Below are 26,676 nucleotides of genomic sequence, written 5' to 3'. Positions count from 1 at the left end.
GACAATAGGTAGGAAGACTGGGGGGGCTTGATGAAAAGTGGGGAAGGAAGAATCTATGAACTTTGATTTGGACTTTAAGGACTTTATTTGGAATGATTTATGTTAATAAACCAGGGTATTATTGGCCCAGAGAAAAGCCTGGGTGGAATTTATTGAGGAGCCCTAAAGAGAAGGAAATTGAGGCCGGGATGCTGCAGGGCCCATGAATGGGCACTCTGGAGGCAGCGGCCCTGTTACCGTCAGAAATACCAAGAACGTTTGTCCTGAGATTCCAGCATTTCCTCTTCTCACCTCAGCTGTACCCACAGGATGGACACCAACAAAACCAAATACAAAAAGCAGCTAAATCCTGTCCAGCTCCCAGAAGGTTTGGTCTGAGTTGAGGTTTAGATGAAGGTCTGTTCTTATCTTACTTGAACTGGCTCATGTCTCCCTTGTCTGAACTTGGCGTGAACTTTGGAATTTTTGCTGGATGCTCACTGCTGCCTGTAGGGACTCACTCTGAGCACTTCACAGACCGCAACACTGCTACCTCAGGCTCTGGTCCTATCAGCTCTCTTCAGATACACAAAGCCAAGTTATGTTAGTACCTGTATGGGTGACCCCCAAGGGAACAGCAGGAAGAGGGGCTGTGGAATCAAAAGGTGGAGCTCTTCCCAAAGAATCATTATCAAGCCAACTTTCTGCACCATATTAGGGGGAGTTGTGTTGACAGTGGTGTTGTCTTTGCAATGAGAAGTAAAATAATATCTCCAGCAGTCACCAAAGATGCTGTGAATACTTTTTAAGGGCAAGGGCATTAGCCCCAAACTTCTGACCAAAATCTATTTCGGGGCTTTACATTCTGATCTTTAAATAGTCCCTGCTGTTTCAATTGAACACAGCATTCCGCTTCACTTCCTGTCCTAAACTGCTGTGTAGTCTTGCTGTGTGCTGGTAGGCTATCGCTGCTACTAAACTTCAGTGGTGAATGAAGTGATTTTGTTTTTAACAATTGTCTGATCAAATGCTTTCTAACATGCTGGGATAAAAGGTGTCCTATAAATGTAAAATGTAGTTAATATAATATTAAAATCTGAGAGTAAAAAAATGAAGATTTTTAAAATACTCAGCAAAAATATATGGCAGGGTCCCTTTCAGACCTGTCCAATTGCTTCATAATAATCTACCCTCAATGGAGGAATATTTTCACAGATCTGCACCCTCCTAAACACTTTGCAGATACTGATTGATAAATACTAAAATAAAGGCCAGACCCTGTCCCAATGGGAATTTGATCATTGACTTTGATGGAATCAGGATTTGGCTCAAAATGTTGGCAGTAAAATTAAAGTCCCTTGTCACTTCACACATCTGGGCAGAGTTCCCCTGGGTGGTGTCCAGGGGCTCCTTGGACTTCTTTGAGGAGTGGGTGCTGTCTGGGGTTCTTTGCTGAGCGTGCCCATCTGGATCCCTCATTTTGGCCTTAGCAACTTCACTCCCATCCCTGTTTTCTTATTTGTTGTCCCCCAAACTCAGTTATGACCTGGGCTCAGCAGTTCCTCCCCTCTGGTTGAGGGGCAGGCCTGGGCCCACCTGAGCCGTGCTAATACCTGCAATAGGTAAACTGAGGGGGTGGGAGAAACACCCCTAAACAATCTCCATGGGCTGGGAGAGTGGGCATGATGACCCTACAGTCCCAAGCGATTGACTTTGAAAAGGAACTGAGTGAGAGTTAGTAATAAACTAACCAGGTACAGTGTTCCGGGGCAGGAGACAGCCAGTCTATGGTAGATCTATCCATCTTCTACTGCCTCGGAACACTGTACCTAGTTAGTTTATAAACACACAGAAAAAAAGGATTTTCCCTCATCTGGGCCCAATCTTCTCCTGTCCTGCTCCATCCTGCAGTGGAGTCATAAGACCGAAATTCCTGTACAGGATAATGGTCTCACTAGAGATGGATGGAAGAGGGATAACGCCCTTACTGGGACCCAGAGAGCTGCAGACAGATGTAATCAGAGGGTCTGATCCTGCAAGGGGCCAAGCACCCTCGTCTCCCACATTGCCACTGGGTTGAAAGCAGCGAAGCAGCACCTGCTTAGCCCAGCTGGGTCCTTGGCTCCCTCCTTGTGCTGCAGCTGCCACTGTCACTTCAGAGCTTGCTGGTGCGTGACAAGCACAGGGCTCTTTAGGCCGAGGGCCCTTCGTGCCAGGCTGACGGCTCGCTTTGCTCACACGCAGGCAGCTGGGCTCCGATCTTAATTAGCCTGATTGAGAGAACCGCTCGGTGAAAGTGACTGCTGGGGAGGTAACTGGCAGCAGGCAACTCCCTCTCCCCGCACACTTCCTACAACTGAAGCGGGCGTCTCTCCTTCCTTTGCATTCTGGGCATCGTGGGCTTGCATTGGTTATTTGCACTCAGCCCCATTCAGACGACTGGATCCTCCCCCTACCCCCAGCGAGTTAATATTCTGCTTTAAAACAACCTGGCGATGCTCTCGAATCGAACCTCCCCTGGCTTCTCAAGGCCATTTTGGCTCTCTGTCGCTTTAGGGCTATCCTGGGCTGTAGGGGAGGTACCAACGTGCCCATTCCCTGTGCACGACTGAGGCAGGCAGGATGGGGCCTGAAGCAGGATCAGTAAGTACTCCTCCCTTTAGAAGGGTGCTTTGCGTGGCAAGCTGTTTAGGAAGGGGATCAGGCACCAGGCAGATACTCCCACTTGGGGTGCCTGGCTCCACAGGATGTGGTCTGCCTCCCAAGCACCTACACCTTGCTCCTGGAGGCCCCCGCTACAGGTATGCAAGGGGAAGGAAAAGCACAGGGTTCCCAGTGTCTCCCACCTTCCTCAGTGTACCCACATAAGAACAGGCAGAATCTGGCACTTGAGGATCGATCCTGCAGAAGCGAGTGCCTGCTGGGAGATGCTGATTGCTCCCAACTCCCACTGCTGGCATTCAGCACCTTGCAGCAGCTCTACCGTGAGCTTTGCCGGGGCCAGAGATCACGTGACCTTCCATTTTGTACAGCCCTAATCGTCATTGGTCACTCAGACCCTGAATTGATTCGCAACCTTTTGGCAGGAAAACAGTACATCTGCGTCTTTGCACCATGCCGAAAAATGTACGTGTCTGCAGATTGCGCCCAAGGCCAGGCAGCTGTAGTAGCAGAGTACCCAAGGACCCCGTAACAGGTGGTAGTGGAAGGCAAGTCAGAGCAAGAAATGCATGTCAGTGAAATGTCAGCAGCGTTCCCTTTGGCCCTGGCAGGATCGCTGTGTTCTAGCCGGCACTATGACATGAAACTTAACGGTCACGTCGAAAAAAAAATAGAAATGGGCTAGAGAAGATAAATCTGGCGCTCTTATTTACTGCCTCACAATACCAGGGGACAGTCAAGAATATTAAAAAGGCAGCAATTTCAAAACTGATACAAGGAGCTGCCTGTTTACACAATATAACTAACCTGTGGAACTCCTTGCCACCCGATATCATGGAGGCAGCGAGGATTCAAAATAGGGATTGGACATTTATACGGCTAATGGGAACTTCCACATTTACATTGAATGGGTCATTTATTTTTTTAGAAGGAAAATAGACCCTCATGATTCAATACATAAGCCAGCCACTAACCGACGGGGGTCAGGAAGAATCTTTCCTTTGGGGAAGGTTATTCCATAATTATCTGTGGTGGGGTTTCTTGCGTCTGCCTCTGAAGCAGCTGGCACTGGCCACTGTTGGAGACAGGATCCTGGACTACTCAGATCACTAGTCTGATTCTGTTTGGTAATCCCTGCTTGGCTGTGACAGGAAGGTTGGAGAGTAGCTTCAGAATGGCTGTCATGGGGTTTTCTAGCATGCCCTGTAACTGAGCTGAGGCTATTCAGGCAGAAAGGAGACCACAAGACAGCGATATCAGAATAAGAGGCATTTACTCCTGCAACAGAAGAGAAAAACACGACTTGTCGCATTCCCAATAGCTCTGAGATAAAATAAATACAGGACAGTGCTGGCAGGGTGAGAAAAGCAGCCAAGGGTGAGAACGCAGCCAAGCAGCAGAGTATGTTAATAAGTGACACAGATGTGACAAGGCAGGGGGATTCGCTGGAGAATTTCAGGGGGACAACGAATACGTCAAGCCAGACCACACACATAACATTTCAGAAGGAAGGATGGCATGCTATCACAGATAGCCAGCAGGGGATGATTTTCAGTAATCATTAGTCAAGGTGTAATGCAAGGAACTGGAGAATGGCTCTCAAGCTTGATAACAGGGATAGCTAATCTAGCTTTAATCTAATCCAGATCAATAGAGAGCAAAAGTCATTTCTCTGGGATGGCCGTTTGATGACCTATGTGAAATGAGCTGGTGAGTCTCACTCCAGTTCTGGAGGAGAAGCAGCCAGAAGTAATAAACCCCCTTGCCACAACTGGCAGTAACAGTTCCCTTTCAGCAGTCTTAGCACCATCCCTTCCTCCGCTGCCACAGGTCCTACAAGGCATGAGGGAGCACAGAGAAAGGCAGGATAGTTCAGTGCTTAAGGCATGAGGGTAGGACTTTGGAGACTTGGGTTCAACTCCCTGCATTGTTATAGACTTCCTGTGTGACATGGGGCAAGTCAGTTAGTCTCCCTGTGCCTTCTTTCCCCTCTCTACAATGGAGATAATGGTACTTCCCTACCTCATAGGGGTGTTCCAAGGGTAAATACATTAAAAGTTGTGAGGCTCTCAGATACTGCAGGGGGCCAGAGAAGCACCTAATATAGATAGGTAAGGGGCATCAGCAGAGCTGGCACTTGGAGGAAGCTGCCACCATCATTGCCCATGCTACACCATCATACTCCATGGCTGTAAATCTGGTGCTTTGCACCAGCACTAAATTCACTCTTGGGCCTGGCGGTAGGAGACATGGAGGTGGGGACCCGGGTAGTCACTATGGAATGCTCACAGTGTCTACCTTTCTTGTGCAGATGAGACCCACAGATGGATTTGCATTATGCTCAAATAGTTTGTGTCCTAAAGGCATTCTCATGGCAGTTGTGTTTTCTGCCCTTGCCAGCCCAACACTGAAAGAGGTCTAAGTACAGCCTGAATCTATTCAGACACAAGTGAATCTGCTGCTGGAAATGGAACAAGACACATTTGGTGGGTGGTTGTTTGCTTTTAAATAGGATCTTTAGAAGGACCTTTTATTTCCTAAGGGAAACAGTCAAGTTTTTCATTCCCTGCCTCCCCTGAAGAATTTAATGGGCAGATGAACTCTGGAGCATGGAAGCTTCCCATGACTAACAATGGAGTGTGCATGTTGCTTTATACCGCACAGTACCGGGATGTAGGGTGGGGAGGTGGACAGCTTTCTGAAGATAACTGCAGCCCTTACTGCTTAATGGTCTGCTTCATCTTCCAGTATCTACGGTTGTCTGTACACCCAGGTCTAACTCAGTTTGCGCTGGCACACCACTGCAGGATTTACTATACACACAGCAGTCTCACTAGCACCAGGCTGGATCTGAATCGGAGCCAGTCTGAAGGAGATGCGTTTGAGCTTGCCAGGCACTAACAGCCCAGCTTTGGCTCACTCAGGGTTGCCACCTTTCTTTCACACCCTGGTACTGTGATGTTGTGTCACCAGGCTGGACTCAGAGGAGAGGACTGGTTGTTTCCCGGTAGCTAGCTCTTTATTCCCCAGAGTGCCCCAGGCCAGGATGCTATGGGGCCGGCCACAGGCCATAGCAGATGCGCTTTGTCCCTCTTCAGATGCCCACCGAGATACCCTCAATTGCAATTCTTTCTGCAGACTCCAAAACACCCTCCCTCCCTGACCCTTACCCACTTGCCTCTTCATTACAGGAGGACACCCAGCTTCACTGACCAGCAACTCCAGTGCTGCTCCTAGAGCTTGGTGGTGAGGGTGTGGCAGGCTGGTGGCACTGGTTGTGGTGTCGAAGACTTTCAACTTTCTTTGAAGTGTCTAGAACTGGCCAGTGCTGGAGCCAGGATTCAGGACTAGATGGACCAATGGGGTGATCCATTATGGCCAATATTATGTTCTTGCAAACAATATTTAATGTGTTAAAATCTTCACAAGGAAAGACTGAGCAAGCAACACAAGAGAAAAGACAGAGAGGGAGAGAAAGCTTTGTCGTATTCCAGCAGAGGAAGTTAATAGTCACATTCCGTCTGAGACAGCACACTAGAGTTCAGACGAATCTGCGAAGCATTGTCTGTAACTGAGGGGCAGGTTCTGGGGATGCTGTGTACCAAGGAGCCAGCAGCTCTTTCTTAGCTAGGCAGGTAGGGTTACTCTACTAGAAAAAGCCAGCTCTATTCACAAGTCCAGCGAGCAATCTCAATGACGTCATGCTGCAGGGAACCCTGTACCACAGAGTGTTAGAACTGCAAAGCAAGGGAGGCAGAAGAATGTATATAAGGAAAGGTGGGGCCGACAGACTGTATTTAACAGAGACTTACCCCCCAACAAGAAAGGATCCTGAGAGAGGAGACAGAAAGACAGGAACCACAAATTCAGCCTTTGCAGTGTCTAGGAAATCATATTGTTGGATCAAGTTTTCTAGACTCTGGACCAAATTCTCCTCTCAGTTATGTTGGTGTTAACCTGGAGTAACTTCACTGGGCCATATTCAGACAGGTACAATTGCATCAGGTCTGAATTTGGCCCACTTGGGTTTGATAATCCTCTCACACGCACCACTTCTCACCAGGGCACCAGTTTCCCACGGATGACCCTGCCCTGACTTCAGCAGAGTTATTCCAGCCTGACATTATCTGCCTCTGGATTCTCAGCACTTCACAGCGATTTACACTGACGTTTAAGAGCAGAACCTGGACCCTCAGAGACAGACGCTTTCCTAGTCACAGCAAGGTCGGAGGGTAATTTCCAAAAGACGGGTGGAAGTTATTTTCTAGTGAAGGGCAGGTGTGGCACAGAAACATTTGATAGTGTCGCTGCTTAATGACCCAGGAAATGCCTGCAGCCAAACCACCGCGGGCTCTCAGGTCTCACAGGCTTTTCAATAGTTCAGCAGACCCCACCCAGAGAGACAAAGGCGAGTGAAACGTGGGCAGTCACAAGTCAGTCAGGTAATTCCCAGGGCTCAGGGATCCAGGGAATGGAACAGGTGAAGGGAGACAGTACATTGTAAGTGCACACTGGATGTGGTCTGGCCCGCCACCACTGAAGCAACTGATTGTTCACATGGGTGTATGAGAGTAGACAGAACTGGAATCTGGAGTATCCCTAACTTCCTAATGCAAATGACAAGGACACAAGGCCAATGGACACTGTAGTGAAAAACTGGGAACCTCAGCAATAGAGGCTGTGCAGCAAATTCTGGCTGCGTGGTAAGAGCCATCCTGTAGGCCTTTCTGAACAGCAGTCCTGTGGAGAGGCAGGGATTGAATTTCGTCATCCCTAGAAAAAGCCATTTTCTGTCAAAAAGAACAATTTTGATGGAAAATGCGTGACCCGCTCCAGCAGAAGAAGCGGGTTCAGGAAGAGACAGGGAGCTTCTCTTTTAATGAAATATGATTGCTTTGCATTTTGGTGTGGAGGGAGGAGAGCTATTTAGACCATGTCTACAGAGATGGAAGGGGTTTGCTGTAGGAACTCCACCACCCCAAGCATTGGTAGCTAGGTCTGCAGAAGCATTCTTCCATCGACCCAGCTGCATCTAAGCTGGGGGCTAGTCAGCAGAGCTACGGCTCTTGGGGGTTGGTAGCTACGTCAACCTACATTGTAAGTGTAGACCAGGCCTTAGTGTGCTCTAGGGGTCAGATCCTGAATTGGTGGTGTAGTTCCATTGAAATTGGTGTACCTACACCCATTTACACCAGCCGGGAATCCACCAAAGATGTGGGTGTGGGGGGCATCACAGGTAGGAATGAAGGCAAGAAATTCAAACGCCGGCTATCAGCAAAAACCTCTTTAGAGTGAGCTCTACTGAGCTGAAGAGCAGCATCCCATGGGAAATGACAGAAACCCCATCATTTGGCAGGTTTAAAATCAGACTGGACAAAATGCTATTCAATGTCCTATTGGGATAATCCTCGCACTGGCTAGACAGCTGGGCTAGGTGAGCTAATAATAGGCCTGTTACATATTTAACCTCTAGATGAATAAAAGATGGAAAAGACATTGAATAGCTGGATTTTTTATTTGCTATTCGGTGATGCAGAGCTGCTTTTAGTTTTCTGACTCTTCCTAATGACTGGTGGGTTGGCGAGCCAGCTTGTCACCCAGGCATGTCTGAATACAGACAGATTTTAAGAGACCAGTCCAGAGCCAAACAACATCCAGCCCTGAGCACTGGGGGCAAAATCCAATGCAAGAAGGGGAGAGATCCCCACAGATTTCACTTGTCCATGGATGTTCCTACAGAAATCTTAAGCCATCATTCCTCTTCCAGTTCAGAAGCCATTCAAAGACACTGCAGGCAGAGCATAGCTCAGCGAGCCCAGGGACTCATGAAATATAGATAGGGAGGAAGGCAGCCTCCCTAGCACTGGATAAATACAAGCACTATAATTGGCTCCATCTGCACTTCAAGCAAGAAATGTTTTGCATAAGGATGCAGGGCGGACTTGCCTCGATTCAGTGATTGCTCATTCTGTTAGCACCTCCACCCTGACAAATTTGCTTATTTAGCAGAGACCCATCAGCACAGCATGGGCCAGCTAAAATACCTGTCGGTGCAGTGCCTGGGCACCATCCAAATGTCTTCTTGACAATAGTTACCTGTCTCCTGTGCACTGGGCCAATGGTGCCATTCACAAGCAGTTCTGTTAAATTCCTGTCTGCCTTGCATTGTACCTGGGGGTAATAGTAATAATCACAGGTGATATAGCTTTGCACTTATATATCACTGTTCATCAAGGGATCTCAAAGCACTCTATAAAGGTGGGCACATTTTATTAGCCCCATTTTACAGGGGGAAACTGAGGCAGGCACAGATTGGTGGCATGTTTTGCTCAGGGTCACAGAGCAAGTCAGCGGGAAAGACAGGAAGAGACTGTTCCCTGTAAGCTGTGCGCTTGGGCGGCTGCCCAGGAGAGCTTCAAATGCCACCCTGCTGATTAGCAGAGCGCTCACAGCCCACAGCATGTGTTCAGGTGCCCCTCTCCCCACGTGGCTCCCTCCCAGCACCCTGCTGGCTGCGCAAAGAGGCCGGAGGGGAAGGTGCTGAGGTCAGGGTGTCCCCCCGCCCCTGTATCCCATCTCCACAGAGCAGTGCAGAGAAGACACAGCCTGACTCCAGACTCCCAGAGCTTCTGCGGTGACCAGTGAGTGGCTGAGTGCCTTTCTTAAAGAGACAGTGCACTGTTTCTGAGATTTCCCCAGCAGCCAGCTCACACACACACACTCTCTCTCTCTCTCTCTCTCACACACACACACACACACACACACTTTCTCTCTCCCGTCTCCCCCTGCCTATGTACCCTATCTCCACAGAGCATGGGAGGGGAGACAACAGGGCTCAGGAGAGCTTTCAGTGAGTGTCTTAAAGAGACAACGCAGGGCGTCTCTCAGAAATATCCCCAGCAGCCAGCATACACACAGAGTCTCTGTGTCACACACACTGTCACACGCGCACACACACACACTCCGTCTCTTTCACACTCACTTCCTAACACATACTTGTATTATTGTTGTTATCACTTCTTGGTACTTCCTGCAATGCACATATTCTCTGTAATTTTATTCTTTCAAAATGTGTTATTTTAGTGTTTTGACTGGTCTATGCATTTCATAATTTTTATTTTTCTTAAACTTACATTTAATTCTTTGAATAGTGAGTTCTAAAATGCCTCACTTTCCTGGTTGGAGTAATTATCCCTATGGTAACTTTTAAAAATATATATATATTGTCTAGGTTTTTTGTTTCTACTGGTGGCGCATATCCCCACATACCTCTGTGCACATAACAAAATTTATTCCACACATGGATGGAAAAAATTAGAGAAAACACATGACTCCCATTACCTAATGGCAGCATACAGGTAAGGATAGATGTTGTGAAATGTTAGTGGATCAGAAGTGAAATCACATTCAATTATGATGTTAGCATCTTAGAAGCTTGTTTGTCACAAGTCCCGCATTTTGCAGGACTGTCTCAAGTTTCACAGGTCAGTCCTGCAAGCTGGGCTTGTGGGATAGAGAAACTCCACAGATTACCTCTTCGGGCTGCTAGACAGCCTTGCACTGTGATATGACATCACAATATAAAGGTGCTGTGAGGGGGAGGAGTTTGTTCTGCAGGGCAAATCTGAGACATGGCAATGCTCTCGGTGCTGCAGGACCAGCCAGCCATTGCCCTCCCATATGCATTCATGGGACAGGACCAGGGCCAGTCAGGTGCTTGCATACCTGTTGATTAGAATGAAGCTCAACACCACATATCGCACAAGTCCATAAGGCCCCACTGGGGTCGCTTTCTTCTCTGTATATTTCATGCCCCTAGAGTGCAGAAAGGGTTAAATGTTGCATCCACCCTAGCCCCCTTTTCACCCCACCTTCTTTCCTTTAAACACTGGAGGACAGGTGACCCACTGAAAGAGCAACTGTGCTTAAATTGAATGCTGCAGCGATGTTTAATGCAGCAGATCAGCTGTTTGATGTACACTCCAAAGCCCAAAGCCAAATCACAGAGGGACAAATGCTGAGCGAGACTCTGAGCCCCCCAGGAATCACTGCTAGTACTCAGCCCCTCTTAGGAAGCTTACTGCATGCAGAAGAAACTCGGTCACTCTAATTATTAGAGCTGTTGCTTATTAATCTACCATGTGATCACCAGGCTGACCCAATGACATAATGGGGATCTAATCCACTCCACTCTTGACAGCTGGAAATATTGCTTCAAAAAATACCTGTGTCTCTCCCAAGCATGAGTTCTTAAGAAGGATGCAGGCAGCTAGGAGTGCTCAGAAGGGACGCTTATTTTAGGCCCTGCCTCATGCTATGGGGAAAAGCGTTCATTGCTCATTTGCCCTGAACAAATCTCACTGCTCGTGTGTGGAATTGGTTAATGCATGTGGAATCCCACCACAGAAGGCATTTTTAATTGGGTGACCTGGAGAGCTTCAGCCCTATTCCCACTTGTAATTTTTGTGAATGTCAGTGACTCAGGAGGGGAACCGCTTCCTTCAAAAAGTTTCTAATCCTGCAGACCTTTGAACAGATTATTTTTATTTTGGCTGGACAAGCCTCCACTTCAGACAGCAAAATCCTTGTTTTACACTTACTCATGCATTTTGAACGGGCGTGCAAACCTGGATGATGAGGGGTTAAATTTGTTCACAGTGTGGCATAGCAATTGTTAGGGGCCTGACCCAGAGCCCATAGCGGTCTGTGGGAAACTTGCATTGACTTTAACAGACTGTGGAACAGGCCCTAGGAAAGCAAAGGTATTGGATTCAGGTGTCTTCTCTCTCCAGCAGGGCTGAGTGAAATTCAAATGGAATTATCATCGTATCTATGAGCAAGAAGCAGCATTTTTGGAAGGGCCTTATAAAGAACAGATTCTTGCCATGCAATCTGGAGTGTTTTCCTCTAACCCTGTAGCAGGAAGGGAGCTGAGGAAGCTACTAAGCAGAAGTTCTCCACTGAAGCAGAGAGAGAGTGTGGCATTATCCTTAATGATATTCTTTTCCTTATTCTAATCATGTTCTTTGACTAATGTCAAAAGAAAGCAGCTCTTTCTGGGAGTCTCTACCACTGTCACTTGACCACAGGGGTAATACTATTGGATTTTTGTCAAGCAGTTGATGAAGTGTCTCGCCAAAGCTTACTCGGCTTCAGTAGAAACACTACGTTGTGACTGAAAACTGACAAAGAGGGTATAAACAAAGGGTAATGGCATAAAGCCGTGTTCTGACGGGGGTGAGCTGCCAACTGGGGTAACTCAGAGCCCACTGTTTGATCTCTTCTCATTTAACAGCTTTGCGAATTATCTGGAAGGAGGCAACACAGGACAATGATGAAATTCACAGATGGTATTAAATGGGGAGAAGTTGCACATGTTAGTAAGGACAAAGAAATAACACAAAGGGACCTAGCGAGATAAGGAAGCTGGGCAGAAAACTGTTGCATTAGGTTCACTTTTTCCCTGATTTGATCTTTGCTTTCAGAGTGACAATTGTAAATCTCTTGATATTGAACCATGTTGGCCTATCCACAGAAGTTGCCTGCTGCCTTTGGAGTCTGGCTCATTTTGTTCCTTATTTACTTTTCTTCACTTTTCTATCTTCTGCAAAACTGGTGATCTTGCTGTCAGCACCTGGGTCCAAATCATTTGCACTTTCTATAAGCCCCACCCCCAAGGAAAACATCTGGCTACCTGGAACATTTAGAAAATGAACAGTGAAACATGTATGAATCACATTATCATGGAGACATACCAGTGGCTTTACACTTAAAGCTTGCTAGAAGCAGTCTTTTGGCTGAATGGAAAGGAACGTGTGAAAAAACAAACTCAGCACTCTCTTGTGCTTGGTCTTCTGGAGTTATAGGACATGATGGAGACAGAGTGACCAGATCGGACAGGTTCACGAGACAGCAAACAGTGCCAGATGGACACAAAGCAAAGCTATGCAGGGAAACCCAGCGTTGTGAAAGTCATGCAGACCAGTAGAGAAAACCTTCCCAGTATTTCCTATTCAAATACCTCATGCTTGGACTGATCTATTAGCTGATTTTTGCTAATGAAATTCACCCACAACCTCTCTAGCTCTGGGCTGCATCTGTGGCCAAATTAGTAACACCTTTTTGCCAACATTCTAGATTCCACCACTAATTAACACAGCAACACAGGAGTTCATTACGGAAACTGCTCCTTTATCCCCTATAGGCCTTCTGGATAGAGGAGAGAAATCCTCCAGCTGGCACTTATAGGCTCTGCACTAGGCAATGTGATGTCAGGGGTGGGAAACTCCTCATTCTGTTCCAGTTCAAAGGTATCAAATGCATTTATTACTCCAATCTGAAAAGTCACCCTGCTGCCAATAAATGGCAGACTGAACTGTCATTCTCCTTCGTGCTTAGCACAAAGTCCCAGTTCTACACACACAGTCATGCTCTGACCTATCGCTTCAAAAGCTTCTCCTGCATTCACAGCACTGTAACCTTGTCAACCTGATAGCAATCCTCTGACAATGCATTCCCCCTTGTCCAACTACCTGCTTTGAAGCCAAGAATTAAATTAAACCACAGATATTATATATAGGGAGAGAGAGAGCAGGTCAGAACCACGGCCACATGCAGAGCTAAGTGTGAATTCATAAAAAAACAAGTGGCCACATATATTACAGACACTGTGGTACTTAAGGTCCTAGAACTCAGATCTCCACTATTTGCATTAAAGAACTCCTTTAAGTGGGGTCCTCTGTTGGAGGGAGACAGGCTCAGATGCACTAAGCCACTGCATTACGCACTCCTGGCCTGACTTCCATATGAGTGGAGCATCCAGTAGTTCCCACCAATTTCACAGTTTACTGCCTGGCGATCAGCACTTTGGAAAATCAGGCCACCCAGCTGTTAAGCTAGTTCCAAGTATGTGAGGTCCACAGGAGGTCTAGTCCCATGTTGTAACAAACTATGGCTATTCCCCTACAGGCACCACGCTTCACAGCAGAGATGGAACCTGGGAACTTCAGCACCCAAAGCATAAGACCTACTTGAGCTAAAAGGGGTTCCTTTTATCTGTAAGCAGCAGGCTTTTATAGTCTCTGGGTCCAGACACTAGAAAGAGATGTGATTGCACACGGTGTGTTCTATGAGCATCTACAAAGACTGGCAAGCACCTCCATTTATTGACTGTGACCAGCCCAACAGAAATCAGCCCTCTGACTCATCTGCCAAGGGCCATGCAACCAATGGCATCGTGGCCAGAATTTTCAGAAGGGCTCCGCAGAATCCATTATCAGAGCCGGTGAACATGCTGTATGCATGACGGGGATGAGCTCTTTTGAGAATCTGGGCATTAAGCACTTGAATTACTGGCTCTGAGCTCTTTCGAAAACCATAATCCACCCTGACACGGAGGGGATGGTGGGGCTTTGAATCTGATTGTGGGAGAGCCCTGGTGGAGTGAAGGTGAGGAGATAACACAAAGCCCAAATCCCTCGCCCAGGCCTTCACTGACTGCTGCACAATAGGCATTTGATCTGAACGCCTCTCTTTGCTCAGGCGGCAGCTGTGGGTTTTTCATGATCGGTGTGGTCAAATTAGAAAGTCGATAAACTGTGTTTCTTGTCAGACTCTGCTAATGTTCCTGGGCAGCCCTGCAAATAAAACTCATCCTGACCCCCATTAGCACTGAAATGACCTCTCAGGAGGCTTTCCTTTACCTCGGTTTCAGATATGGCTTAACGTTCTATCGCTGGTTTTATATTCTAAAACAATACACGTATGAAGCAAGCCAGGGAAATGATTGCTGCCCAGGCTAATTGTCCATTGTAAGAAATACATACACACTATCCCTTAAAGAATTTCTTCCTTCCAGAGGAACCAGTCTCCTAGCTCTATTCTTCTCTGTGATCTGTTGGCATCCAGTGGCTTTCCCTATATCCACTCAGGTTTGGATACACTAAATGAATTTTGGGTTATTGATCCAACCCCCAGACATTATTTGTGTTGTTCCCCTCTCTAGTGGTCAGGCTACCTTTCCATTCACTGGTGTTTGTTTGGTAACATCCAGTTGTTACCAGATGTTTGGATGCCAATCTATCCAGAGTAATTACAGAATACAGCAGCATTAAAATCAAGTGTGTAACTACTCCCTGGATAAACATGCACTGTTTATGCTACCAGGTGCGCACACTCACACCATACTCTTCCAGCTGCCCAGGAAAAGGAACCTTCTACCTTGAGGGTGCACCTGCGCACAGACAAAACACACTGTCTCTCAAATAGACAAACACGCTTGCATGCAAGCAATGCTCTCCTTTTGATTTTGGAGAAAGCTGATGCTCAAATAAATTTGTTAGTCTCTGAGGTGCCACAAGTACTCCTTTTGATTTGTGCTTGGAACTCATCTAGCTGTCACTTTTACATTGAATTATATTCAGAGGCAGTTTTCAACAGGCCCCCTCTGAACACCCTGCAGAGGATTTAGGCCCCCACTTTTGTCACTCGAACTACACAGGGAATTTTCCAAGCAAAACATGGGCCATGCTAGTGCTCTGAAAAAATATGCTATCTGTACTGGGTGCCCAAACTGACTGGCTGCTCCCCAGCTGAGCGGGGCCAGCTTTTGGGACCGCACTGCTATAGGACACTATGTTCCCTGGGCAATGATGTCCTTTTTGTTTCTAAAAGTCACGGCATCCCCCTATCCAGCGTGACACACATGACACTTCAGGAACCCTCCCATGGGTCAACCTATGGCAGAAAAGACTCAGAAAGAGATGGAGGGCAAAGGGAGAAATTGGTCACTAGCTTTTAAAAGTGCTATGGAAGCAGCTTTTCCTATTCTGTGTGAAAGTGGAATGGGAAGCAGAGAAGGGACAATTCTATACATCACGGGCAGCACATCAAAAGCGTGAGCTGGTGCAAATAGCTATTTGGGGCCCCATCTAGGGTTCCAAGTAGAAGCCGGACGCCCAAGGGGTTTTCAGCACTGGAGTTTGCTGCCCCAAGTTGTCTGAATGCTCAGTGTTTGCTGAGATTTTCCAGAGCAACCCGTGCAAACATGGTGAGTTCTCAGAAATGCTCATTAGGAGGATATTAGCCTACGTAAATTAGTACCTTGCATGCGGGCGCCCAGTGGTGAGCAGCATAAAAGCAGGGTGTTTTTCAGATCCCACAGGGTAATGGCCAACCCCAAAGGATCTGGGGTAGTGGGAGAGATGGCAAAAAAAGTGAGGGGATAAGAGGAAGTCTAGCTAACGAGACCCAGAAATGGGCACCACAGTTACAGAAATGACCTCTTGGGGGGTGAGCTGTTGGGCAAGTACTCCCAAAGCCTCACTTCAACACAGAGCAGGAATCAAGGGCTCAGGTTAAAAATTGGGCCAATACTTTGGTGGAGGGGCAGTGTCAAGGTATCAGTCATGAAATGACTCTTGGTATCTTGCCACCACAGCCAGGAACATCTTGGTGCCATGTGCAGCCATCATGTCCATAAAACAGGTATGTTTTCTATCTCCCGCGGCTGAACTGTGTCCCCCTAGTGCACTCAGAGGGAGAGTTGTGCCTTCTCTGATGCCCAGTACACATGGCAAAGGATTCCTGCCTCTCTCGTGATCCATAGGGCAGCTCCTGGGAAGCCCTGAGGATCATAGAGTTTAGGGGGTCCTCTAGGCACACACAGCTGTGTTGCTGATCATAGTAGCATTCGCACCCCATCCTTTGCGAAGTCACTGAGTGCCGTGGTGACCCTGGTGGGGACGGAGAAAGACCAGGGTTCATCTGGGTCAGCCTCTCTATTTCCCCCTGAAGCTCAACCCAGATGGTTTCAGGAACGCATTTTCCCCTCTCTATGTCCTGCACCTCAGTGAGGTCAAGGGAGGTTTTCTGACGCTCAGAGACTCTGTTAGGTGGTTAAGGGCTTTTCCTCCCCCAAGTCCCAGCCTACATTGCCTGCCACCTTCTTTCCTTGTGTTGACTGATGACGTACAGCCCCAGCCTGGTGCCATACTGCAGCCTTTCCATGGTGCTGTCCCTATGTTCCCAAGTGACCCTCTCCCCAAAACCCCAACAGGTGTGCCCCAGTCCTTGCCACCTCCGTCTCACCTCCTCTAGCCCCACCCTATTCCTGACTCTCCTCCTCTCCCATTCTAACCCGCTAAATCCACAGCAAATCCTCTCTCTCTCTCTCTGCCTCTGTCTCCATCCCTCACCCTGTGCCTCTCTCTTGGAGGTGTGTACCAGAGCTGTGTGGGTCAGGAAGGTGGTCCTTATTCTCTAGACACAAAGAGCAGATCAGCCAAGGAGGGGCTGCTGCTTGAACCTGAGCCTTCTGGCTTAGCCTTGGTCATGACTAACCTCTGGGCAGCTTTGAGTGCCACTGGGTCCCTCCGAAATACCGTTCGCACCCTCAGTCCACCCGTCAACACTCATCATCCCCCTCGGCCATCAGTCAGCTCAGGTGTGACCGAACAAAAATCTCCTGGGCACCCAAGTCCCAGGTGAGCCTTCACACGGGCACCCAAATGACTATTCGCACCTGCCCAAGTGGAAGCCGTACTGTAATATCAATCCAGAGAGAGGAGAGGCCCCGCTCTGCCAGGGCAGATTTGTCCTCAGACAGCCTCATTTTCATCTGGACTTGGGCTTCCGCACAAAAGCAACCAAAGCCTTTCAATATTTAATCAGCAGCACAGCCGTACACAGCGTGCACCAGCTGCCTGGTGCTGTGCAGGTGGGGGAGGAGAGACAGAGAGCGGCCCTTTCCTTATACCTCCCTAGTGAATCCTTTCCCTATACAACGAACACGCCTTTCATTTGCACACTCACCATGACAGAAAGCAGACTAGCGGCCTGTTTGCTGCCTCAGCCAGGCAGGTTTCAAACAGCATCTCTCTGAAGCAACCTCATTGCTGATTCCCGGACAGTTCCAGCTGCACAGCTGCCCTCAGGTGTGAATCTAACTTTCTGCCCTTCGGGCTGTACAAAGGCCCAGGGCTCGATCTCAAACCCTCCCCGAAACGCAAGGGACTGCCAGAGCTAAAAGCATGATCTGCTACAGCCTGAACTGAAGAGGCAGGAACTGTGGCTATAACAGACTCTGTGGAGTGTCGCAGAGGGGAACGCACCAGTGGGTTGTGCTCTCAGCCCTAGCCCTCCAGAGAAGTCTTGTTTTGCAATACAATAATATGTAAGATATCACTTAACACAGCTGCTTTAGCTAAAGTGCCCATAGGACCGGCTTTCAGTTGAGATGAAAAACCAAAGTCCTAATGACTTCTGGTTAGTAATGTTCCCCTGGCCTTTTCTGCAAGAACCCCAGTATCCTGGCCAAATTCCAGCCTGGGTCATTATATCCCACTTACCTACATTCCCTCTGCAGTTTTGACTGGCTGTGGGGGTCTCCTTCATTTCCTGCCTTAATCTCTTAGTGTGACTGTGTGCTGTGAAAACTGCTGCTGCCTTCCACACCAGAGACGTCTGCAGTTATAGCTGCATCTATAACACTTGGGATCCTTAGGGGAGAAAGGCTCCAGTTCCATGGGCTTATTAAATAACAAGTAATAATTGGTGCTAACTAAGAAACATTCTTACATGCAATTACAGGGCACCCAGATGGCACAGTGACGTACGGGCACATACTGATAATTCATAATAAATAATAAATGCAAGATCTCATTACTTGCATTAGAAACACTCTGTTTCAATTTGCCATTCTCATGCCTGGAGAAAGCAAAAGGCAACAACCCCTGCTCCGGAGTGAGATGTGACTTTGAAGTACCCTCCTTAGCCTCTCCGCTGTCATCAAAAGGACCAATGAGCACCAAGCGGGGAGGGTTCGGCAGGTAGACACCTGCCCCGTAGAAATAGACACCACACATATTTCACACAGTGTCCCCAAACAGCTTTCAGACAGCAATGCTGGGCTGAAGTCAGGTCAGTAACTCAGAGGCAAAGGGCCCCGCAACCCCCTTTGAGTCCCTGGAAACTTTGACTAATTGGCAGGTGCAATCTATATCAGGCAGAGAAGTCACTGGAATGCCTCAATCTGTGCCCGCGTATCAATAATTTAACATGCCATCGAAAAAGGATCTTAATTAAAAGAAGTCAGATTCCTGAGATGAACCAGCCCAATTAAAAATACGTGTAGAACTGTCGCTTTTGGGCGGCAAACGTACCTCGTTCTGGTACAGTTAGAGACAAATACTTCATCCGCAGCGAGGCCTGGTCTTCACCAGTGCCCATCTACGTTTCATCAGGAGGCGGCACGGGGCTAGATTTCCAAGTGCGCAGTGCCCACACATGATGTGCAGAGGTCTCCGGAAAATCTGTCCCCAGTTGTGAAAAAAATCTGAACTCCAAGTCCAAGGCACAAAGCAGACCTAAAGCCAGCTCACCTTCAATGCGGGCAGAGAGACTCCGCTACAATTAAAGGTGCATCACCCAGAGGACAGCCTCTCTTTTCAGTTACATTGCTACATACTTCACAGGCCAGACCCTGGTCTAAGTTACACTCGTGTACATCCAGAGGAACTCTGCTTACTGCTCTGGATTTACACTCAGGTGACTGCACTCAGAATCGATCTACCTGTCTGTCTACCTAGGCATTTAAATTGTGCTACCGTGCCCATCACCCTAGTAACTCAACAGCTACAGACAATGGTGCCCTAGAAAAAGAACACCGTTCCATTTTTAAAACCCATATTCCTTTGCAGGAATTCAGTCTGAATGCAGTACATTAAAGAACTCCTGAAAGATCCCAGGGCCACTGCCCAAATCCAGGACTGGCCTCCCTGTTCAGTGATTTTGTTAAGGTGCTGCTGGGGAGGGCAAGTGGGTGGAGGGTACACTGGGAGAGGTTACATGTGAGTTCAGGAGGCCAGAGGCTTGTAAGTCTTAATGAAAGCAGTGAAAACTAGGAAATCTGCCACAGTCTGACCACCTGTCAGAAAGGGCAGGAGAAATCTCCCTCATCTGAGGCATGCTGTCTCCAGTTAGATGCGTGGCGGGGTGTTTGCATGTGAGAGGGTAACAGAGAGCATGTGTGGCCGCGGGGCAGGAGGACAGGAAGGGTGATCCATCAGATCCCATTTGGCTATAAAAGCCCAAACCTCCAAGCAGGAACTATGTTCAGTTGTTCACTGAATCTGGCTGCAGCAGATGGGTGCTATTCCCACTGGCAGTAGGAATATACTGCCAAACAAAAACTACATACAGCCCACACAAAGAGTCAGAAAGAAAATCCATTGCCAAGGGGCTGGTTCCTGTGTCTGTTCCATACTTTCCTCATTCAACACGAGCTGAAGGGGTTTTGCTCCAACTCCCACATCTTGCAAAAAATCAAAGCTCACCTTCAGGCAGAGCCTGGGGCTGGAAAATGACATGTTGCCATGGAAATTATTTGGTGTCCTTAGCTATGGAGGGTTCTGCTAGGTCCAGCCACCCTTTCCACCTTTCCCCTAGCCCCATCTGCATTCCCGTTCCCAGGCGGGCCTTATGTTTCATTGGCTAAGGGTGGGTGAGGTGATGAGCAGCACTGGCTGGGTCTGCAGCGCAGCAGAAGCCAAAGTCTAAAATCTCCAGCACCCAGTCAAAAACCGATGAATTCCTCCTCCTTCCCAACCCACCTCTCACAAGAGCTACCGTGAGCCAGAACAGAACATCAGTCTTAGGAGCTGAACTGAATTATGGATTTGCAGTGTTGTTGTAGCCGTGTTGGTCCACACCTCCTACATTCATTTACTTTCCTATCTAAAATCTCTCCTGTAGTTTCAATTATATATAGCATTCTCTACTTCCCCTGCTAGGGCCTGCTAGAAGGTGTTGTGCTCGTGTTGCTGGCATTGAATGGCTGCTGTGTTCTACCCCTGTCTTTGAGTGGTGGCTGAATGATTTTGCAGCCAGAGAGAGGGAGAGAGCAGAGTGAGGCCCTGGCCAGGTAAAGGCTCTTTCGCATCCTTACAAACGAACTCTGCTCAGTGTCAGAGTTTGCAGTAACAGTATAACAGCTTGAGACCGAGCTTTTGCTTGACTCTTGAGCCCCCCTCGCTCCCCGCCCCAAATTGAGCCCAGAGTACGTGCCTCTTCCAGCAATTTTCAACAGGGAAAAGTCATCCTCAACAGCAAAAATCTCTTCATCACTTTCCCTGGGGAAGGCCAGGGCTGGTCCTAAAGGAAAATAGCCATCCAGGCAATTCACTGGCTGATATCGGAGATGGTAAAAGCCAGCCCAGGTTATGAAGCTACACATTTTGGATGGGCCTAGAATGCTTCCCCTCAAAAGAGGGGGTTTCCATATCTTCTCATTAAGCCTCAGTCCTATTCTTAGATGCACACCGTTGCTAGTTAAATCAGTCACAGCTGCACTTGCCCCTCTCCTGGCTGTTGGGCGGGCATGTCATCTTGCTCTCCCTCCTCACTTTATTTCCTCTCTACCCCACTCTGACTGCTGCTTCGCGCCTCATCTTTCTACCCAGAATACAGAGAAACGGTGTGCATGAAGGTGACCATAGAGGCAGCCAACTGTAACCTTCCCCCCCCACCCCAAAGGGGGGAAGAACTAAAAATGATCCTGTGCATCTCTGCATGCATGGTCTGTGCATAAAGAGTGAGCGGGTTTAAAAGGAGCCAGGGCACACAGAAGGGAATGGTTGGGGCATGGAGAATTCTGCTGCCGATGCAGCGTAAAGAGCATCACCCAATGAGACTTGAATTCCAGCAACGTCCCAGCAAAGGGGTAGAGGACACCTTTGCAGACCAGCAGCCGGCTCGACCTTTAATGAGGCAGCCACAAAAACATTAAAATACTTTTCACCTCTGCCACCCCAGTCCATACAAAAAACACCTGCTTTGCTTTTCTCCTGCAGAGATGAGACTAGCACGAGGATGCGTCAATGTACAGCTACAGGGAGCACATATCTGAATGCCACTTTTCACTGTGCTGCTAGTAACTTGGATTTATTAGTGGGTTTTGCAGTAAACACACTAAGCGCCTATGGTGTACGTACCTATGAAACCTCAACACCTTCATTTTCTGTGTATCATACCTTTAAACATCAAAGAATTCACTCTGTGTGCTGAGGCTTCAGCCATTTTGTTCCCCTAATTGCTGCAGCATGTTTCACAGGTGACAGGCACGTGCTGCTCTCTCATGGCGACTACGTTTGTTCTTTTTTGTACTCAATCCTCAATGGAAAAAGGGAAGTCAGTTTAAAGTGAGAGCAAATGGTTGCCCTTTGGGTATGGAAAAACACGGCAAGGCCAAATTCTGCTCTCGGTTGCACTGATTTCAGTGAGATTGAAAGGATACCTCATTGTTTCATTCTCATACTGTCTCCTTATTTCCTTGTACTACCTCCCCCCCCCGCCCCCCACAACCGTCTGCCTGTCCATATCCATCTGTTGTCTCGCCTTATATTTAGATTATAAGGTCTTTGGGATAGGGACTGTGATTTTGTTCTGTGCTTGTACAGTGCCTGGCACAATGGGGTCCTGGTCAAGGACTGGGCTCCTAGGTGCTACCATAATACAAATAAATAATAATAACAGCAATAATGTCAGTGAGAGTAGAATCAGACCTATCCGATACACAAAACAGCCTGGAGCCTGTATTCCCTAGGGAGGCAAAACTCACATTGAAGTCAACTCTAATGACTGCAGGATCAGACCCAGTGGGGGCTTTCTGGTACCTTGAGTTTAAAGGTGACTTTCATGCTAGGACAAGATTGAAAAAAAAGAAACATTTATACCAAAAAAAAACCAATGAGGGATTTTTCTGTGCCCAGCACTTCCTGATACGTCTGCTCTGGTGTATTTCTCTCCATCTCCCCCTTTTCACTAGTGGCTCTCCCCCTTTCAGCCCACCCCTCTCCATTTTATCCCATCCCCAAGTGAAGCTGCAGTCCCATCCCCGCAGCATTGCCCTCCACAGTCATACAACATGATAATAGAATCGTGACTTTGCTGGAGGAACAAACAGGCTGAGCAGATGGGCTGTGAGGGAAGAAGTCCTCGTTTAAAACACAAATAGCTTGTGATAATTTAGCAGATGTGGTTAAAAAAAAAAAGAGAGAGAGCGAGAGAGAGGAATGAGGTTATTGGATTTATATTTATGTTGAATAAATGTGGAAGTTTTCCCCACTGTAAAGATTTTTCTTTACAGTTTCTCAGTTACATCCTGTTGATGGGCTAAATATCCCATGGTATCAATGCACAGTACCACAGACCTCCACTGGAACTGCCATTTACTCTACTGTGTTCTTTGTTCAGGACACCTTGATCTCACAGGGAAGGTTCAAGACTCTGCCGTGAGAGTGGTAGTTTCTGAGTGCAATCGCTGATCATCATGGGTAGATATTTAAAAGGGGACAAATCCATCCATTTTATCCCATTTGGCTATATTAAAAGACCAACCTCCAAGCAGGAGTTCGGATTGGACATTCAAGCATCTGGAAGACATCAGGTTGTTCCCATCTGTATACAGGAATATGTTCCCCAAACATAATGTAATTGCCAGCAAGGAAATATCTTTGGGATGCTACAAATTACACACACACACACACACACACACACACCCTACCGTAGCATTTATTTGTCTGGCCCCCTGAAAAAGAGCAGACCTTGAAGAGTTAAAGACTCATTGTCAGGTAAAATTTGGCCCCAAAATTCCAGTTCTGAGCATGTATCGACCCTAACACAAAGAGGGATGTTTCCAGGATTTTTTTCACTTTGATTTTACAACTGCAAGATGTTTTTTTAAAAATAGAGTTAACCTTCCTGTGCAGCACCTGGAATCCCAGCAGCATTGCGGGATTGGAGAAACCTGTACGAGAAACTGACTAGGGGGGAAAAAAACAATTGAAATTGACCATTCTCTTTTCAAAGTTCAAGCAGAGAGAAATTTAATAAGTAAACAAACACCACACAATAGATAATTAAAAAATGAACTGGATGTATACATTCCTTCCGTTTTTATAATCTAACTAGGCACGGGAATTAATTGATAGAAATTTCTAATTTTTAACTCGACAGTGTCTTTCCAAAAAACACATAGCAATGAAAGATTTATGCTCCTTTAAAAACCAAGCCTTGTGGTTCCATTACAGGCAACAAGGGCTGTTCTCTCTGGGACATACACATGGCTCAAATCACTTAGAAACCTTGCTCTGCAGTCTTTCCGTTTGTTCAGTGGCATCATAGAGGAAATAGTCAAGGCCCACAAATACCTCAGTCTAGAGTTACTGTGCTATCCCCTCATTGTACAGCATCTGGATGGCAAGAGGCATGCAGACCCTTCCACTTTTAGTGCTTGTTCTTCAGCCGTTGTTCCAGTGCTATTTTATTGGCTTTGATACAAAGACTGTTACTTTGAAATATGTCTGAAGCAACCACCCAAGAGCTCAGCAAAAGTCAGCTGCCTGGCAGAGCTGGATCTTTAACTAAAAGTTTAATGTAACTGTGCTGGAAACCATAGGGAAGCTCCAAAGTTAGTACTTAAAACAGAGGCCCTCCTTAGTGCAAGTTTCACTGTATGTAGAAACAATCAAAAGAATGTCTGTGACAGAGGGAGGTGGTTTAATTTTTGTGAACAAACCAGTTTGGTTGTTTTCTCTAGGCAGATCTTTGTTAACCCTAATCTCAGAAACACAGAAGGAACCCATCTTGGAATCACCAACCGAATGCTTTTACAAGCCCCTCTCACAAAAGGGTCTCGGGAACTCCTGGACCAAGGCACCAGTTTTAGGAAGGGACCAGAAATGCTAAGAGGGTCAGTGCTTTCCATCTATTAGCAGAATCATTGAAGATGCATCATCATGCTTTTCATTTCCCTCCTATCACTAGAGGTATATTAGGGACAGACCTTTGCTGACCCAACACAGCCAGACTGCTATTAAGAAAAAAGAAAAGGAGGACTTGTGGCACCTTAGAGACTAACAAATTTATTTGAGCATAAGCTTTCATGAGCTACAGCTCACTGTTCCTCTTTAAGCAAATGAGGCCAAATTCACCGCGGAATAACTGCGCTGGTTTCACTGGAATCTGGCCCAGGCTGTCTATCAGCTCAAGAGCCCCGTAAATTAAACCAGTTCAATGCCTTCAAATTCAAAATAAGCAGATGTCTGGGACACAGAATATCTCACAGATCTGCTCATGGTTTTGACTAGACTCTCATTTTTGTCTGCAACTACCTCACTGCTTCTCTCTACATTTTAAAGGCATCCGATACTGGGGAGACCAGTTCCAGGGAATAATGCCGACTTTGCTTACCAGGAGAAAGTTTAGCACTCAGGAAAGCTGAAGGGCTTTATTTCTCAACGGAGGGACACATAATCATGAATGACTTTCCAAAGCCAGTGCTATGAAAGGCATCAAATAGAAACAGAAGCATTCCAGAAGCTACACCCACAGAACTGCATGACAGAGAGTGCCTTTTAGGTCTGGCTGTGGGATCTATCTAATAACCATACCTAATTGGAAAAGGCACATAGAAACACCCATAGAGGGAAAACATAACGTCAGCTACTGCCTTGTACCTGGCTAGGTACTTCAACTGCCTTCATCACTGTATGATCTGACTAGCTGGAAGCCATGCACTAGTGGTAAATAAATTGCTCTAATAAACATTTGCTCCTGGAAAGGCTTCTGTCTAAATTACATTGACTCTGCTATTTGTCCGTCTCTTTCACAACTTCCTCCCCTCTCTGCCGTTTATCTCTTTAAGCCTCGTCACTATCTGTAACCAAATGCCCAGAAAGGGGACCAAATGGAAAAGCATTTCTTACCAGAACTAGGAAATGTGTCATCCCAGAATCACCAGCCATTTGCCAATCATTTCCCCCACTGCTCTCACCTACAGCAGCCCCTGGAAGAGTTGCCTTTGCCACTAGGCTGTCACAAACTGGGGATTAGGAGTAAATGCTCTGCGAGCCAAGCCGATCATCCCACTGTAAACGGAACAGAGGCACCAGCAGTGCACGAGTCCATCAGCCACCACAAAAAACATACACGCCAGCAACAAAGCAGGTGGAGGATAGGGAGACTGCAGACAGAGTGGGAGAGCAGGTGGGGGAGGGAGCCAGGCAGCCGGAGATGCTGAAGTGACAGATGTGTTGACTTTAACTTAAACAGGAAATTGATCATGCTCAACACAGAGAGAAAAAGACAATAGCTGATATTAAAAGCAGTGGCTGTTTGCACTCAGTGGCCTTTTCTTCTCTCTGCTCCAGCGGGGCATTTTGGTTTAATTCTAGTTCTAGCACAAAAAAGCAATAACTGGCAGCACTGACTCTACCTGTCAGTCAAAGCAAAGCAAGTACTGATGTTGCCAGCCGGGTCTCAGAGGAGAGTTAAACAGGTATTACCCTTCCAACAGCTACTTACGGGGCCAATCATGGATTCCTTGTTCTAATCAAACTCCCACAGAAGTTATTTATATGACATCATCCAAATGACTTCAGTAAGAGTTGGACCAAAATACTGAGTGCCAGGATAGGGCACAAAATTTGGCTTAATTTTGGGAAGAGAAAATGTAATAGGACCAAAATGCCAGATTTAGGTTTCTGAGGAAGTACAACAAAGAGCTGAGAGTATGTTAAACACTATTTAAATGCATGAACAATGGTGTCCCTTGAGAGAATTCAGTTCCCCATGAAAAGATCAGCGTCATTCACCACAGTTTAACGCTGATGCAGCTGAAGCCCTCTCAGGCCCTGGGTTTCTAAGGATGGGCTTGTGGGATAGCAACTGCACCCACAGCCTGTCACTCCAGGATCCGACAAGAGTTCGCTTTTATTGTCATCAGAATTCACTCCTGGCTGAAACGACATAGTAGCAACGTCAGAGGCCAGCGGTGAAAGCGCAGAGAGAAACTAGGGGAACAAAAAATGTCTAGCCATTTCCGAGTGAAAGGAGAGGCAGAATAAATACATAAATAAAGGATAGTGGGGGAGGGGGTGTAAAATGAACCCTACACCTGGGGGGCAGAGGCAGAACCCCAGCTTACATAAATCCCAGGGGAACTAACAATAGCCTGGTTTCAGAGTAACAGCCGTGTTA

General features: G+C 47.2%; 1 protein-coding gene across 5 annotated transcripts in view; it reads right to left on the bottom strand.

Annotated features, from left to right (window-relative positions):
- The window catches only part of SV2B (synaptic vesicle glycoprotein 2B), a 111,589-nt gene that overhangs the window by 62,647 nt on the left and 22,266 nt on the right, over positions 1-26,676 (bottom strand). Inside the window, exon 1 of one of the 5 annotated variants that reach the window (XM_074966499.1) lies at positions 25,404-25,532. The exons of the other annotated variants lie outside the window; for them this stretch is intronic. The gene's annotated coding sequence lies outside the window, so the exon portion shown is untranslated. Of the gene's footprint in view, positions 1-25,403; positions 25,533-26,676 lie in introns of those variants that run through there. 5 annotated transcript variants of the gene reach the window in all.

This window comes from Natator depressus, chromosome 10 (genome assembly GCF_965152275.1).
Source record: "Natator depressus isolate rNatDep1 chromosome 10, rNatDep2.hap1, whole genome shotgun sequence".
NCBI classification, from domain to species: Eukaryota; Metazoa; Chordata; order Testudines; family Cheloniidae; genus Natator; species Natator depressus.
Note: the sequence above shows the minus strand (reverse complement) of the source record. Positions and strands in the feature narration are given on the sequence as shown.